Consider the following 17,763-nt stretch of genomic DNA (forward strand, 5'->3'; position numbering starts at 1 on the left):
GTTGATGCTGGGACACTCAGGATACACAGAGTGGTACAAAAGTGATTAGCTGAAACAAAACCATCTTAAGGAAATTACTTTTCAATAATTTAATAAAACGTGAGAATGGTGCGATACATTTCTTCCATTCCATCTTATATCTATTCATTCTATTTCTAGTATCAGTTTGAGATAACACACTGCTTTTTTTTCACATCCTTATTTGAGACCCAAATGAGCTTCCACAGTCCTACAACTACAGATCCCCACGTGACGAGAGCAGCGATAAAGCTACATGTGTCTCCAGCAGGGAAAGAAACCTCTCTCATTGGTTCCAAAGTTCTTAGATCGTCATTAAATCAAACGAATGACACCGACACAAAAGACCAGCAAACAAATTGCTAGAACAAGGATACTTTCAGGACAGCGTGCAAGTTGCAGTGCGGCCAACGACAGAAAACAACAACAACAGGATCACACTCCACTGTGGCTGCTGGCAGTGAAGCAGCAAACAAGTAGAATCGGATGATTGATCACTTCAGAAATTGAAAACGATGTTCTGGGGAGTGCTGACAACTGCTAAATCTCCACTTCCTCGGAGAACATATTCAAATGCTAATGAGGGCCCATGCCTTAGTACCGGCCAGGGGGTCCCCTGAGAGATAAGTGGCCCTGTGCACATACAACATGGATAGACACTGGGCTGTGGATCTCTAATGGGGGGGAGATAACAGGAGAGACACAGCAATGCACGAGTGATAAGAAGGCTAACAGATGGAACCTATTAGCTCTGAGACAAAAACTTAATTGCCAACCATTACAGCCATGAGAAGACACACACTAACATTATCTAAAGGCTACAGTAAAACAAAGTTCCACCTCATTCCCTTCATCTTTTTGATGTGTTGCTTAAGTATTCAGATTAAACTGGATGCATACAAGATCAGCGCTACTTACATCACTTCATCCTGGTCACTACAGAGAACACAAACAGAAGCGACTCCAGCCTCCAGCTCCTCCTCAGTGAATCCAGCAGGAGATTCCTGCAGACGCACATCAGCAGCCTCAGTGCATAACCGCACCAATCAGTGCTAGGAGGGACTAACCCCCGCCTTCCTTTCTCTGTTCTTGGCTCTGAAACAACTGAAATTACGACCACAGGTGAGGGATTAAGAAACACACCCCGCAGCTACACCCTACTGCTTCCTCTTGCCTCCTCTCCAAACATCTTTCCTTCAAAATACATCCCTCACTCCCAACTCTCTCTTCTTCACACGCTCATGGGATCGAAGCAAATCCCCTCTGGCTTGGCAGCGATCTGTGTGGGATCTGCAGTTCCGCTACAGCATGGGACTCCTCTGTACTAGCGAACATCCATCCGCAGTGTAAACTGCTGTATCGGACTTAACCCCCGAGGTGCCGGGTTGAGCCAGAGCAGAATTCGTCAGTTCTCTTTGCATGTGGAACATTGTTACGCCCCCTCTACCCCAGGTGTGCTGCATTGCATGCATACATTATGGTCAAGTATCAGCGGCATCCCATAAAGGATTACTGACCGTCAAACTGACAGTTAATAATAAACAACGCATAAGGACATTTTACTTTGTTTCTTATGCTGCAGCTGAAGACAACACAAACAAGATCACCATTAAATCTCACCTCCAACACCTACTATATTAACAGGTTGCTAATGAAGCAGATAAAACCAAACTTAACAATGAAAAAAGAGGGAAATCTGAGCGGTGCAGGCAGAATGAGAGGAAAGCTAAGAGGCACATGTGACTTGTGTAACATCCCATGTTCAATGAGGAAGGAAATTCTGACATCTGTAGGGCAAAACGATTTGTTTAGACAAGTTATTATAGATTTCTTTATTCAATTGTCTCTTTTTGGGACAGCTAAAATGGTCGTAGCCTACTACTAATAATTTAGTTTGCACATCTTTCAAAGTAGTTGAATAAAGTTCAACTATTTTATGGGAAAATTAACTCAGCCAGGACTTAAAAATCGCCAAAGGAAATGCTCATTATTGTACAGCCCAAGTTATGATGGTGTTTACAGTGCGGCAACTGAAATGGTTTTATTAGGAAAAGAGCTTACTGCATTGCAGTTTGCAACAAACGCAAACAAAACTGAGAACATTGTTCTATCCTTTGGAAAACATCCTAGTAGTTTGTATCTAATCAGGCAGCATTAAGAGGAACTTTTTATATTTGTTTTAGTAGTTTTATCATTTTACCCCATTAAGACGTCTGTGTTTTCTATAGAGGGCCATACTGCATGGCTGCACAAACATGTGCATTCATCCTAAGGCCACTTCAAGCATCTGCAGTAACAATCACATACATACTGAGGACTGCGTTTCACTTCACCACCGTTGGAGCCATTTTTGTATTGTGTTGGTTATACATCTGCTTATAAAGAAATATGTGTTCACTTGTGGTAATTCCTCTTTTGTACATGGTGGCTCTTGGAGGACGGAGGAAATATAAATAGGTGAATCAGTAATCACACAGCAGGTGGGTTGTTTACCGAGAGAGGCGCACAGTTTTTGACTTTTGTAGAGGCTTGACTTGACAAAACAAGAAACCTATAGGCCACTGGGGGGCTGTTATACCGGTACTTGCCTAATTGACGCGTCACCTTAGTGTAGCATATCAGTTGAATAACACATACCAAACGTCCGTATAGCAGTAACGTTTCTCATCATATTTATTTGTACACCATCAAGTCCATCCACAGTGTTGATGGTGATTCATGTGCAGAAACTACAATACTTCTACATCAGACAAATGTAGCAACATTTCACTATGCACTACAAACATGGAACACCATTCAAAGGCCATGTGGGTCATGACATCTTACTTCTCAGTCAGGGAAATGATTGAGTTGGACAAGCCTGACGGACACCCAATCACTGCTGGTTAAATTTACATCCCTCAGAGCAGAGCCTGAGAGTGGTGACAGATTCCGCACATAGTTTGCTCTCTCCACCAGCTTCTGCCTACCAGCCTCCAAATTAATTATTCCTACATCAACTTAAAGAGGCATTTAAGGAACCCAAGCAGCTAAACGCTTCCAAGTCTGCAGTTTAGCCGCTACCATGTCCTCTTTTTAATTCTTCATTCGTGACAAGAGAATGCAAGGGTGTAATTAAACTCTGCAAAATAAATCTTATAAATAAATCTTTCTTTTCCCAGCACAAAAATGGTGATGCAGAAACACAGCTTTTCTCGTATGAATAAACAGTTCTCTGTCCAGTACTGTTTACACCACAATTACTCCAGCATTCTGTTACATTTCCTGTTTCAGTTATGGATACTTGAGCAATGTACTGCGTGTTGATTTTAAATAATTGTATTGTTTTTACTGAGTTGTAGCAAATATTAAAACAGAATCCATCCTGTGACTACAGATAGTTTCCACAACTGCCCATTTTGACGGGAAATTGTTTCTATACTTGCACCTGTATGAATATATTAGAAAAAAACATAAAAACCTATGAGAACTGTCAAAGATACTTATAACCACCAATGGTTGGATTTCAGTTTCCAAAATGGAGGAAGCCAGCAGGCAAACCTTATTTGATGTGCTAAACATTGAGGATGGCTGTCAACACTGTAATTAACAAGTGATCTCATCAAATTTGTTTGGACGGTATGATAATGAGCAGTTATTACTGTGATATCTGTCATAATATTGATGCTGACATGAGTTGTGTACTTTCTGTCCCACGGTGTAGACCCGGTAAACGTTCTTCAGCGGAGACGAGACATTGTATTGCTGGTTGTCTTTTCTTTTGTCACAACACGCTTTATAATTCAAGTCGTGTTGTCTTAATTAATCCAGTATAAGAAGTCCCTCGATCTCTCTAATGCATTTTAAATATTAAACCTGCAAGAACTTTTTTTGAAGTTGTGTATTCACATATCCAGCAGTTACAGGACAACATTATGATTTATGTTTGGAGTCGTATTTCTGTCCACCTGTTTTTTTTTCAATCCAATATTCACTCTTTTTAGATCCGTTTTTTGATGTCCTACTCTTAAAGACTCCTTATCTGCTAAATGCTCCAGTTTATTCACCATCTAGTATTATTCACCATCTAGCAGCCTGCTGTTTGGTGCTGAGCAGGTAGTGTACAGTACAGTGGGTCTGCTGCCATTGAAAACATTTTTATTGCAAACATTTCTTTTTTCCTGAAGAAAACTATGGAAATTATACAACCTAAAAAAATGTACCCTTGATTTGAGTTTGGGACCATTTTCCACAAAACAACATAACAATAACAAATAAATGAAGCTCAAACCTTCTACACTTGTCTCAGAGACAGTGGCTCAGGGTGAGTGGAGTCTATTTCCAGAATCCACAGCTCGAGTCAGTGATCATAACCAGAACCACAGTGTGTCCTGAACACATGGACCAGGAGACTCACTCAGCCCTGTGGAAGTTATCAGTGCCCCACACACAGAGCACATAGGAGGGCAGGAATGTGCTGATAAGCTGAGCCACTGGCCGGCACACTGCCTCCTCTCAGTCACAGTGACTGAAATGAGGACAAAGGAGCCAATGAAAAACACTAATGATAAGGGATGTTTCTGTGCTATAACAACAAGGAGGTTCACGTTGAAATGTGATTGATGAGAGATTTTGCAAGCCTCGTCATTGTGATGGTTTCACACCCCTTTCAAATTTACGATGGACTTGATTTATATAAAAAAGCTTCTTTATAACCGGAGCTATGAACATAACATAAACATGCCGTTTGCCAACACAGAGACTTACTGTTTGATGGGGACGTGGACTTTAACGTCAGAATTCTAAGAAGCGTTTGCTAGGAAGTCTTAGCTTGGACGTGTATCAAAGCAATGACCTTTCAGTGTTCACAGCACCCATCAATCAATCTCCCAACAGCTCATACAGCTCCAAAAAAGTAGCCGAAAAATTAGATAGTATAAAATATGTAAGGAGCCAAAGAAGATGAACACTATTTAAATCCTGACCCACAAAATGTCAAATGACAAGGGGTATTTGTATGTGTACGGCAATCTAACAAAAAAAAAAACATGACAGTAAAAGATCTATACATGCTGAGAAGTGTGACTTTTATGTAAAACGCTCTCTTTTGGCACCAGTTCTATTTAATTCATCTTGTGCCAATAAGGCATGCAGAGTAACATTTGAGTACACATAAAGAGGGGCAGGATTAAACTAGGCTGCAATGCAGAACAGAAAATCCTCCTATATTGAAAAATAAAGTATTAGATCTATTAGCTCAGGCAGGGAGAAACAATTAGTGTCAAAGGTCCATCTCAGTCTGAAGTCTCACCTCTCAACGGATGAAAACATCAATATTATTTGTACATAATAATCCATGGTGTTAGCAGAGATATAATACTTGGCTTCAATATTTTTTTCTTTTTATAGTAGCACCTCTAGGCTATCACTAACACTGAAACATGTGCCATCTTCACAGTCTCCCAGCATTTTTTTGCCATTGTTTTCCAGCAGCCCCTCTCTCCACAGCTCGACCATTAATCTCCTCAAAGAGGTACCTGAGGACATTTACTTTGATCTCTTTTATATTAATAAAATAAGCCATTCGGTTTGGCATTAACATGTATGCATAACGAAGGTTTAAAAATATAGCACGTGTCAACATATTGATACAGTAATGCAGTCTCATTGGTCACATAGGTATGTTTTAACCAGCAAGAGCTAGTGAAAAAGCCCCTCATACCACACAGTTTCCTCAAATACACAGGACTACAAAACTCCAGTCAAATTTAACTTAGGGAGGCAAAGTATCAGATACATCTATCCTCCCAAAACCACAATGACTCAGATGACTGCTGCTCCCATGACAGCTTAGGTCAACAAGATTTACAGGCCAACATGTATGGCTGCCCTTGAGCAGCAAGATATTCTGTTCTCCTCAGGCGACATGTTTACCAGAAACATCCCCTGCACAACACTGCCAAAAAAAAAAGTTAAATCAGGCAATGAAACATCTAATGGCTGCCATGAATATCATCTGTATTGTACCTCACCCACTTCATTTGAAAAATCTGTTGACTTGCCTCGCTGCCATTTCATGTACCCATTACTATCATGAGGCCAGAGATGATATTACATAGCCCATAGCACATCAACACACAGATGTGCAGCAATGAATCATCATAAATCCATTAACAGATATTCCAACTATAGATTGTAATATACATATGTTGTAGTAAGAAAATAAATGGTATGTTACTGAATGCTTTAAATTCAAAGACTTATCCATTATAGAAACAAGACAAATCAGACAACTATATTCTGTGACAGGACCAACCAATCTTCCCCATACGTACTAGATCAAGAGCATATTTACTACCTGATTTTGGCCACTATTAACGATGCTTACATACATTGTGTAATCTAAACAGAGGTTGTGACATATGGTGGCCATGTTGGCTTAAGGATAGGTTAGGAAATTCACATTGAATCATAATATTATGATTCAAATTCTGTTACCTTTATATCTAAGATACTTTTCTTACAACCTGGCCCGCACACCAGTAAATAAACGTGAATGTGTTTTGCACAATGTTATCTGTCCATATACTAGCTGTAGTTATGACTAATCTAACTTAATGCAAATGTAATTCAATACAAATGCACCTGTTAGCAAAACAAACGATAACAGTCAACAATAAAGTCCAGCTTTTATAACATTCAACAGGTGATGCATGGTGTTTTGTGTTCATGTTAGCAGCAGTCTATCCCTTGTTATGGAAATGTCAATAGTTAGTTAGCTTATAGCATGAGCGATGCTAACCCAACACCAGCTGTAGCCCACAGGAAAGCCCCCACACACAGCTGACAGGGCATTATTATGACAGCTGGTAACGTGACAGACACCGGGGCAGGCAAGCATGTATTCTAGTGTCACCAAAACGTAACCCAGCTAAAAAGCTAACGCTAGCCAACTGCTACCTAGCTTCACCAAAGACCCACTTAAGTTTGACTAACGGACCATCACAACAAGGTGAGCCACCGCTTGACCTTCCATGTAATTTCAAAAACCCCGATGTCATATGTGTAGCAGCTGGCCTCACGATACCATTCCCTCCTTCGCCTCTAGCAGTTTGACACTTAATTAATCGTGTGCCCCCCTTTATACCCTCTTTGGTCAAATCAACCCCAAGCTGGCCGACATTTTGTTCCAGCAGCTAGGCTAGCTCATCACAGCTAGCGTTACCTGGACGCTCCGCCCGATGACAGCTCAACCGCAATGCATTTTGTCACTTAACGTTATCGCTTATGCAAGCTCCACAACAAAACAAATAGGGCAATGAACACAGTTATTCATGCTTTCAGCTAGAAGATAATGTTAGCATGTTTGGGGCAACTAGCTATGCACTTAGCATTGCGCGTAGATACAGTCCGCTAGCAGAGAGGTGGCTAAGTTACCTCGGCTTGCACCGTTATCGTTCGCTCGTGCCCGCAGAGAGAGAGACACACATCCAGTCAGCTCCCGCGCGCTATAGCGAAATATACACTACCCCAAATACCGAACTCACGGACAGAACAAGAAAACCATTCACCTTTCGTAAAAGCAATGGTCCTCACGCCGTGCTTGTGAAAATCTTACAGAAAAAAGGGAATGGAAAGGTCTTCCTGGTGTGGCTCCAGAGCAGCAGCCGCCGCACTGCAATGGCAGGCAGTGGATGAAGCCTTCCTTCTCTCCCCCCCCCCACTCTGCTCTCACACTTCGGCTGCCGTCACCGCCGCGGTGACAGTGACAGGTTCGCCTGGAAGAAACCATTGCGATTTGTCCGCGGGGGGGGGGGGGGGGGGGGGGGGGGGGGGGGGTGTAGGGATGGGATGGGGTGCAGATAGGCTGTCCACAGCAGCCGCAGCCGCAGCATCAGCAGCAGCTTCAGCAGCTATCCAGCAGCATCAAGCGCCATTCCAGCGTGAAAACGAGCGGTCGTCGATGAGGGTGAACACACACCGAAGAAGCTTCATCATAGACAGTCCTTCGTGAACACAGCAGTGAACACTTTACATGTAGGACTGGATGGCACTCGTATCGCCTTGTCATCTATTTCAAATGCATCAATTATTAAGGAAAATACCGTGACAAAAAAAAAATACAAGGAAAGTCCCTATGGCATTCTCACTGCACAATTTTCCATATTAGCCCATACAAATGTTAAATAATACTACAACGCTATTCTTGACAGTGTATTCGTTTTTTTCAAAATAATTCTCATCTCATCTAAATAATACCAACATATTTTAATTTTATGGACTGATGATTCATATATGTTCAACATTATTTATTTATTTATTTTAAAGGTTGACATTAACTAGGCCTATTTCAAAATAAGAAATAGATGTGCATGGTGTATGTGGCTACTAAAAATGTGGTCTTTTTCACTGGCCCATTTGTAGTGCCTATAGGCCTACCAAAACACCAACTGTGTTGTGTTGATCTGAAATTAGAAGTATTGACAACAACATCTCCAAAATGGGTTTTGATATCATTTAGATCTAACGGTTTTCATATTTGTCCATACAACTTCAAGTGGATGTATTTACCAAAATGAAAACACTAAAGATTTGAGAGCCTAGTACTGCAGCTAGACAGCTCAAAAACAGGCCAGTTATGATCTCTGTTTCAACTTTGAATGTGGTACGAAATTAGCTTTACTTTCCAGGTAATATGATTTCCCTATTTCACCCGTGGCGCAATAGACTATTACAGGTATACAGCAGAAGGCCTAACAGACCTTTGTGCACACAAAGCACTGTAAGCTTTCACTCTGCTGCATGTGACTTAAGGGTTTTAATTTATCTTAAAGAGCTTTTAACAAGCATCCCGATCAAACAGAGCGCAAATAAATCAGTGCGAGGTGAAGGAACTACCCGAGAGCTTTGTTTGCAGTGAGAGTGAATCTGCATTGCCAACAGCAAGATACAGTAGATATCCTGTTATTGTTATAACCTACACATCCAGAACTTAATTTCCAGATGCATATTATATATGCCAATGAATTAGAGAACTTTCTTATGTTAAGCAAGCCTTAATATTGATTTGACAGATCGAATTTAAAAATACAAGTGGTTTGATTGATTGGGCATCCTTTGAAACAAAGGACTGGACAAGGACAAAATGGTTAATCCCTCATCCCTTTCTGTGTGTGTGTGTGTGTGTGTGTGTGTGTGTGTGTGTGTGTGTGTGTGTGTGTGTTTAGTGCACAGTGAGTGTGTGTGTGTGTGTGTGTGTGTGTGTTTAGTGCACAATCAGGAAAAACGGCTATTTCTTTTGAAACGATAGCTTTCTGTAAAATATGCTGTAGAGGGTGAAGATTAGAGGCCCTTAATGTGGAATATATATTTCACTTTGATGATATATTTTTTTTAATGCGAAAAATCCATTTGGATATCACTTTTAACTACTGCAAACATAAAGTCTTTACAGGGAAAGCTGAGGCAGGCTACTTAAGTAGTAATGACATGCTGCATAAAGCCATTTAAAATGCAGAGGATAGAACTAAAATCCACCCTACAGTCACGATGCTCAATACTCCTTCCCATGGGGTATACAGATTTAATCAATATACAGTAGAATGTAAATTGTGCACTGCACCAAACTCCACTCTTAAGACTCCATTGCATGCACTTTAGTTTTTGTGCTGGCTTCTCTAGAAGTATAGCTAATTCTCTGCAGCACCTTCTGTTGTGCATTTTATCACTTTGAGATTGTGTGACCGTTCTTGTCACCTCTACCTCTGGCACTAATGAGTGCAGGAGAAGATAGGGACTGAATGTAATGCTGGAGGAGCACAGAGGTCCTGCAATGTTGCTGACGTAAGGAGTCTTGCCGCAGATTCCATTGGAGGATTTGAAGGAGAGGGGGGGGGGGGGGGGGCATCTTGAATGGAAGAATGCGAGTTGGACAAGGTCAGAAGAATTAGATAAACAAGGGCAGTCATGGACAGTCATTTATATCCTGTGGAAAAGCAAAATATGGTGAACAGTAGTTGTAAATATAGAAACAAAAAGAAATTGCTCAAAAAACAATAAATGTTTCCGTGATCTGCCCCTCTACAGTTTTGTTGAGTATCTATTGATAGTGATTGCATGCAAACCTTTGGCACTATATTAGGATAGTATACTCACTGAGCATGAATGACAGTTAGATGGCGGCATCAGCAGTTATCATGCATTACGGTATTTAAACAAGCTAAAGTATTGCAGCAGAAATGTAATCAAGCTATCAAATCCCTCTGAAAATGCATGTAAACTTGTTCTGCATGTGTTTGAATTGGCTCTGATGTTAGCTTATGCTGTTTAATGTATCTCTGTTGAAGCCCTTGAAATACCCTCTGTTAATGCTACGACAGTGTTTGCATCACTGGCTCCAACAGCACAGAGGGAGGTTCACATGCCGTGCAACAGAATTATGCAGCCCCTCTCCCCCATCAGCGCATTTAGGCACACGGACAGGATTCAAACCAGAGTATAACTGCAGGAACAAATCACACGAGTGGAAAAGCAAATTACAAATTCACAGCAGGTTGGCTTTTAGAGTGCACTGCTCCTGACGGTGAGTGAGTCACCTCTCAGCTGCACAGGTCAGGAAAACAGCCTACTAAGCAAAGGTTGGCGTGGCTATCCATGAGCTTTAATGACTGCAGCTATCAAATGACATGACAGACGTTAAACATAGCACTGCAGCAGAGGAAAATAAATGCATCTGTCCGATGCGAAAGAATAGATGATATTATGTGACGCCGTGTTGCCAAGGTGGCAAGATGATACTCAAAATGTTGTGCTTCACATCTTGTTATCAAGTCTTTGGTTTTACAAATTGGAGTACATCAATGTAATCTCATAAGGGAGTGAGCTGGCTTCTGTACAGAGGCTTGTATTTCTGTGATTTCCGTGCTGTCCTCTGTCAGTATCACTGACCTCTAACATGAGAAAACAGCACACTGACTTGACAGCCAACCCATTTGTTTGGGACAGAAAGTCCTTACACAAGGTGTCATAATGCCTCACGATTACGTGGCGAAGCAAAGGCCTATAATCTAGCAAGCATGAGATATCTTGTAAAGTCAGCAGTCAGAAAAATCACTTCTCAGAAGGTTCTTTATAGAGGAGTGAAGCGTGAGCTCGCTGAGGCAGAGCTGAGGATGTGCAGCAGTAAAATGCAGCTGAACCATGCAGGAGACAGATTTTGGCTGCAGCCTCCTGGTCTCTGTCCAGCTTATTAGCAGCTCATTTTACAGTATGTGATTGTAACACCTGTCCCACAAAAGAAGGCATATATAATATTTAGATTCTGCATTAGAATATGGATAATAATGCAGCTGGCTTTGCTCTTTAGCGGACTCAGCTTTTATGTAAGGGCCAGCTAAAGCAATTAAACAACAGATTTTGCAGTTCTTTGTGAATTGCTTCCTTGCAGTTCAAATATAATTCACAGTTAATATATTTCAATAACAATTGGATTGTCATCTGCAAGGAGATACATGTTGGACAATTTTTGTGTTGCACTAGCTGCAGTGGAAATGCTGCAAGGTAGATATTTCATGAAAAGTGGCATTCAGTAATGGTGTTGAGCTACAGGCAGTAACAAAAGGACACTAAGAACATACAGAATGTGATTGACAAATATGGATTTACTGATGCATAACATTCATTAAATAAAATCAGAACCCATGTATGGGGAGGAAATACATATTTTTCAAGATTCCCAAATGAACCTATAATCTCCATCTCATTTTTTCCCACCAACAGCTGAGAGCTCAGACATATCAGGTGACATGAAATGACCTCACATCCCCGGCCCTGCTGATCATGTGACAACAGGACACCGACATCCAAATCCTCTCTGGATCAAACTACAGCATCATGCACAGTTGCAAAGAAGCAATCGCCTAAGTATGTTTATCCCAGGAGGGGAGCACTAATGCCAATAAAGATGAACAATTCCAATCAGTTAATGTGGATATGTGTATGACAGAGAGGTCTTCAACAGAAAAATGGTAAGTTAGGAGTTATTTTGCTTTTTAAAACAAGAGATCAGATTGCAGCGCTAGACCATGAAGCTGAATTCCTCGAGGGGAATGAGAGCTTTTAAAGCAGCAAGATCCGGATCAATCCGATTGTGATTTCAGAGACAGCTGGAAATGGTGACGACAGATTAATTATCTGTTAATTAACCACAAATGCTCTGCAGCTTTTCTCACATAAGCCCATGGAGACGTCTCTAAAACCTATAACGTTATCAACCATTGTTTATTCAGGGGAAATTGACCGAGCATTATGCACTTTTACAGCAATGCCCTGAAACCACACAATGTTATGATAATGTCACAAGATATGAAAATCTTTTACCACCAAGTGTAATCCCCTCCCCCGCAGTGTGACCCTTGATGTGACCTACCAGTTAAATTATTAATGAAGTGGCTTTATTTTTTATTTTCCATTTACCAGACCTTTAAATTAGTTTGGATTCATAAGTCTATTCATGTCTTTTTCCCAGGAGAGCACCCTCGCTCAGGATGAGAGTAAAGCAATTAGAGGCCTTGGTGGTGTGGGATCAGGTGCTCCCTTCGGACCAGACTGAAGGGGCATTGTGGAGGGCAGGTGATGGGGGTAATGGTGACAGGAAAGAAAAAGGGAGAAAAATCACCCAGGGGTAATTTACCGCACTGCGGAAAAGAAGCCAGACAATGCTATAAATCTCCACCTTCTTAATTCAACTGTAAATGCATTTTGATCACAACTACAGGTGGACTCATCGATAAATACAAAAAGAAACTCCAATTATTTTTCTTTTAACAGAGGGAACAGTGCAAGGTTACCCCCTGTGTAATACAACAGATGAGTGGGTGGTTAAACTATGTTTTCCTACTTGACTTCACCAACCACATGAGCATGAAGAGTCCTCATACCAACAACTCTTCCCATTCTCGCCGCTGCACTGCCCCCTGTTTTTTTAAATAATATGTTTCTTAGCAACTGCAACAACATCACCACATATTGGAGCAAAACATTCATCCAAATCCAACATCCCAACTGCACATCCAACCCTTCCTTCTTCAATTGCATCAGCTACACAAACATGGATGTTCACTGTGTCGCTGTACATATAGATAGTAAAACTCTGCCCTCTGCAGGACTTCAGCTGAACACTATGCGTCGAGCATGACCGTCTCCCGCCTTAAAAAAGGGGAAAATCTATATGAAGAATTATTCATGAAGGCGTGAAAACAAGCGTGAGGAAAGTGGATCCGTGTGATTTCATCCCCTGCTGGCTGATGATGCATGCGTGAGCTGATGGAGGGAGACACAAGAAGGAGCTGCGGTTGTTCACCCACGGGTCCGCCGTGATGGGATGCTCCTAAGTCTAAACAGCATATGGTGCCTCCCCGGGCATCAACACACATCCTACATGTCCAGCAACACAGCAGGCTGTGTGATACATACATACATACACACACACACACACACACACACACACACACACACACACACACACACACACACACACCACTGACACACACACTTCTAAATACATTTCAAAAATGTACACACACTTCTTCCTTTCATTCATTCTCAAACACAGAATAGACATTTTGGCTTTATTTAGAAAATTAGGGTAATTCTTTGATCATAAATGGAGCTCTGTTGTGTTCAATGTCAAGTGATTTGAACCAGTATTGTGCTATTTGAGACTAATACAAGTCTTATCCCAGTGTGTGTTGCTTTATTTCAACCATCAATGAATTAAGGATAAGCTGTCACTCAATTATATTGCTGATAACAATAAAACAGCTGAAACGATAAGTCATTTGTTTATATTTAGGGCATTAACAAAGATATGTTCATGACTGGATGCTATATAGACAAATAAACACATTTGGTTCCAAAGCGTATTTGCTGCCTGTAAAAATGTAATTTTAGTAATATCGCTATAATATATATATACACAGAATATCGCTTCCACCAAAACAGTGCACGTTCCTCTCAGGATAATCAATCAACAGACAATGTAATCTACAGAGCGTCCAAAACTGTGAGCATCAAATCCTGCGATTGATTAACTTGTCTTGGGACAACCTTCCCAGTGTTTCATTCTTCATGCTTGACTTCCCCACCATGGCTACCATCTTGATTCCTACAAACATTACATCATTCTGCTGGTTGTCCTTCACTTGACCCCACTCTCAAGAGCTCAAACGGGGGGGGGGGGGGGGGGGGGGGGAGATAACATGGACATCAAGTCCTCCTTGAAAAGAAGCCAAAATTATAATGAAAGCTTGTTATTGTGGTATTAATAGATTGCATTTTTGGAACGGAAAATATTGTACGTGATGTTGGTTTAGTGCTACATTTTCACTAATCCTCGGCTGCCGATGGCGCTTACTGTCCAGGTCTCTTCTCCTGACATAAATCATGCGGGAAAGTCAATAGAGTTGTTCGGATTTATGTGGGTTTGAGTCTTGAGTCTCTTCAAAATGATTTGTTGGAGATGAGGGATACAAGCGCGACCATAAAAACAATTCAGAAGCACGAGTCATTGTCTTCAAATCTTCCACTGACAACCAAGGTCTCTGCTGTTTATAATCCCAGCATCCTTTGAAGAAGAAATGAACAAGAGGGTATTTTGATCCAACAGTGTTACTGTGAGCTACAGGGAATCCATTTTAGGTCATGCTGAAGTACGGATGCAATATAAAACTGAACAGCTACCATGAAACACTATTACACATTACATATTAACAATTATCGAATGCATTTATTTTTGCTGCTGCTGTAAAGTCAACGCATTGCTACAAGATTTGTGATACTTCACACACAAACACACACACAGTGCATGTTGCCTTCAGTGACCTGCCATATGTCCCATCAGAGGAAACGTAGGCAGGCCTCCTGAGTCACAGCCTCCAGAAACATACCAACATCTGCCATCTCCTCCACGCAGCCTGTGGATGACACACGCAACCTTCACACGCATCATACATGGCCAGCTCCACCTCAGTGTCACATACAATCCCCCCCCTCAATCACCTCCAACCACCCCCCTGGGCCAATCACCTATAGGTTAAAAAAAACCTCATCCTTTCGACTCAGTTCTTACATAACAAACCTGCCGTACCTAAAAGAAAATCAGCTGCTACCCCAATCACAGCCCCCCGCCTCGTTCCTATAAGGTCTCCTACAGTAGTCGTGATAAACCCACACACTCTGCTCCTCCCTCTGTCTCTTCCCTCAGCCCGTGTGGTGTGTCTCACTCAGGTCCGACCCCCTGCACCCACCTCCACGCCTTCAACACACGGGAGCAATCTCCCTCTAACAGGCCCTGAATATGCAGATTGGTTAATTCAGCTGCAGTTGCTCTCTCCGTAAATGCATCTGCAAGCACTTTCCGAAGACTGAGCAGCGAATAAATGCTTACGCTGGGGCTTTTTTTGGTGGTGGTTAGGGGGGAGTGCCTCTGTCCACGGTAGACTGCAGCCAAGGATGAGATTTTAGAAGTGGGATGGGGCAAGCAGAACTAATAAGAGATTAAGACTTTGACCAAGGCAAAGCTCAAGGCCCAGTTGGTGACTGATCCTGATCTGTTAAGGAGTAATTAATTTAATTGCGCTTTTCATCTTGGCTTAGTTGCATCTGCTCCTGCTGATACCCTCTTAGTTTCCCTGCAACTCACCTGGTTATATAGCCTCTGCAGCAAACATTCCTTTAACATTTTACAAAACAGCTGAGAGGGCAGGAAAAATACTGCATTAAAAACAGATCTTTCCCCAAATCAAAGCACATGAAACAGAAACAACAACCTCAGTTTAGCATCCACACTGCACCAAGGACACAATGTAGGTTTTCTCTATGTAAAAAATGTCATGATGAAATATAATGCACATAGGAATAAACTGCATATTCAGAATCATCTCAACATTGATCCATATAAAACACACATAGCAAGGATGGCGTATCCCCTGGAAAAGGTTACAGTTTATTATTTCTTATCATTAATTCCTGTCTTTTTTTTTAGAACAACAGAGAAGAGTGATTATTGGTGTAGATAATAAAGAGAATAAGATTTTGTGTAATACTAAAACAGATGTACTAATGCATCTCCCTAAAGCATTAAGCAATGCTGTAAACGCTGCTGCTTTGAAATGGGACGAGGTGTTGTTGATGAACGGAGAAAAATAACTCCTGCTTTACACAAAGGCATCGGGTGCATAAAAGGCTGTAGTTTCCCCCCCTCTCCATCTCTGTTGTGCTTTCTGCAGCCTTAGCACTAAAATCTGATTCAAGCTTTCTGTGAACAAGTGCGATGCTTGCCAACACAAATGACAGCGGGAGTGGGCGACGTGCCAAAGTCCTCCCCTGACTATCAAGAGAGAAAAGCAATCAAAAGAAACAATCGATATAAACAAAGTCTTAACCACTATTGATTATTTTGCTCTACGCTGATGGGCAATGATAGTTATGGACCTAAATTCATACACTCAGTTGATTAATATCTTCAGTTTTCTGTTGAAACAGCCAATCAGGCGAGATTCTTTTGTTCGTAAACGACCGCAGATCACCCAACGGCTCAGAGGCAGTGTTGTGTCTGTTGTGACATTTTAGTAGGATGCAATGGAAACTGCTCCTCAGCTCAGCATCCTGCAGTCTCATCACTCACTGTAAGGCGGACCGTTACTTCCATCAGCTGCATTTGAGTTTGGGCAAGTCAGCAAGTTTTCCTCCAGTGCACACACAGCCTGTACAAAAGAAATATACCGTGGAAAGGCCAGGAGCCCTTAGCTGGGCATGCAGTCTCTGGTGAGATAGTGGCCTCTTGAGCAGTGTGACGCGTCCTCTGAGTGGCATGCCATAAAGACAAATGACATCGATGTGGTAAGTCACTCTCTATGACTTACAGAGCAACAGAGGATATGAGAATACAGTGACACGATACACTGTCTTTTCCCGTTTCAGATGAAGGCTTATGATTGCTGTGTGTGGCGCAAAATCAAGGCCAACACTAATCTGTCAATTACAGCCTAAAAGCATCCGCTGTCCACTGTACTGGCTGGAAACTGAATGCTGATTTTGTAATAATTTTTAAAATATAGGTCTTTTGTTCAATCAGTCACAACAAATTTCTCTGTGTTGTCATATTTTCACAGTTTTTCTTTAACCTTGTTGCGTTGCTTTAGGTATGGCAATGTCAGTCTGTCAGTTCACCACTTCGGATCAGACTGTTATATTTCAACAACTAAATTGTGTAGACATCTAGAGACCTCCAGAGGATGAATCCAGCAGTAAAGACTTTGGTGACCCCCCCAAGATGAATACCAATATCAAAGAACTACTGGCTCAAATAGCTGAATAGAGTATCAGTGACAAAATTACAATGGAATATTAATTCCCATTTCAGTTTTACCAATTTCGTTGCAGCAATTAAAAGTTTTACACTTGAATTAAATATTTTTTTAGATTTACCAAGTTGCCCGCGCACAATTTTAATTACATTTTTATAATAAATGACAATTCAGTAAATTTTACTCAAAATGGATTGAAATAGTCAGATCAGTGCATCCCTAGCTTTGATTGAAGTATCTTGACAACTATTGCCTTAAAATAATATTTATTGACATTGACGTAATGATAACTGCTCTGACTTTTCATCTAGCGCCATCATCAAGCTAAAAGATTTAATGTGGCAAATACTTTGGTTCATGATCTGCAAAAATAATGACATCCCCATCAGCCTGTAGTGTT

The 17,763-nt window shown here is 41.3% G+C and overlaps 1 protein-coding gene across 11 annotated transcripts in view; it reads right to left on the reverse strand.

The window, feature by feature from the left end:
• The window catches only part of tjp1b (tight junction protein 1b), a 53,080-nt gene that overhangs the window by 24,041 nt on the left and 11,276 nt on the right, over window positions 1–17,763 (reverse strand). Inside the window, exon 1 of one of the 11 annotated variants that reach the window (XM_068724161.1) lies at window positions 7,569–7,706. The exons of the other annotated variants lie outside the window; for them this stretch is intronic. The gene's annotated coding sequence lies outside the window, so the exon portion shown is untranslated. Of the gene's footprint in view, window positions 1–7,568; window positions 7,707–17,763 lie in introns of those variants that run through there. 11 annotated transcript variants of the gene reach the window in all.

Source organism: Cebidichthys violaceus, unplaced genomic scaffold, assembly GCF_023349555.1.
Source record: "Cebidichthys violaceus isolate CVI_PGR_0920_01 unplaced genomic scaffold, fCebVio1.0.p SCAF_3, whole genome shotgun sequence".
Lineage (NCBI taxonomy): Eukaryota > Metazoa > Chordata > Actinopteri > Perciformes > Stichaeidae > Cebidichthys > Cebidichthys violaceus.